Source organism: Frankliniella occidentalis, unplaced genomic scaffold, assembly GCF_000697945.3.
Source record: "Frankliniella occidentalis isolate FOCC.00 unplaced genomic scaffold, Focc_3.1 Scaffold255, whole genome shotgun sequence".
Taxonomy (NCBI): Eukaryota; Metazoa; Arthropoda; class Insecta; order Thysanoptera; family Thripidae; genus Frankliniella; species Frankliniella occidentalis.
Window position 1 is genome coordinate 176,202 of NW_026267381.1, and position 1,172 is coordinate 177,373.

The window sequence follows — 1,172 nt, forward strand, 5'->3', positions numbered from 1 at the left end:
ATGGACTGAGGGGATACAGTTGCCAACATGTAACAACCGTAAGTACTGACTCTCATTGTGACATCCTATGACTGTTCATCATTTCTATATTGCCTCAATAACATTTACTGTTTTAGTTATATTTGTTTCATTTTGTTGCAGGACACTGCAAGTTTATCACTAAAATTAAAGCAGAGAAGAGAAATTTTGTTTGCAAATGCTAAAAAGTCCCAGCCATTTTTGGTATTTGTTGGTCCAAAGCTCACTGACATTAAGGAATATTATGTTGATGTATCCGGTATTTTGTACCGTTTACATTCTGTTTCCAAGGCTGTTGATGTGTGCTTCAAAGCTACAGTGGCCCTTCATGCCAGCTTTCCTTCAGAAGCTGTACGACCCTGGATGTTAATACAGAGATTGCTTTATGACATTACTTCCAAATGGGATGCTGAAGTACCCTATGATGTTATAGCATCATACAATGTTATTTCACAGTTGGAACAATAAGAAGTTAAAAGTCTTCGTGTTTACTTTGTTATTGATTATACATCTAATATATTTAATCTGTTATATTAACTGTCCTACATGCATATTTACAACTAGATAATTTATTTTCAGCTGTCTTCCATGCATGTCTTCAGTTTATAGTTTGATATTCTAGATGCTATTTAAAACTATTGTGGTATAGTTTCTTGTTATATTTATGAAATTGTGTCCACAACTAATCACTTGTGTTACCTGTGTGGTTTGCGCTTTTGTTGAATGTTCCTCTAAAATGTTGTTATAGTATATATTCTTCTTAATGGAGTGTTCCTTGTTATTGCAATCTATTTGATTTGCTGCCCAGAGCTGAATATTACTTATTTAATTTTTCAGCTTTCTTAAGTATTGGTGATCTCTGTGCTATGTTTGTTTTGTTAAAGTATTGTTAGATTGATGTTTATATGGTGATGTGTTCTTTACATTAATATACATCCCAAACAATTATCTTTATCTGTATAATTTTTTTTTATTTGCCTTGCAATGGTGTTTTCTTGTGAGTGTGGTAATAATTCACTGAGTCCTGAGGGACTAGTTGAACACCTCCGTTTGTATCACACAAGTGATGCAGTAATTAATCACTACTACTGTCGACAGTCTCCGCTTTGTGCTGGGATTTTATTTGATGATTTGAGGAAATTTAAAGAGCACTT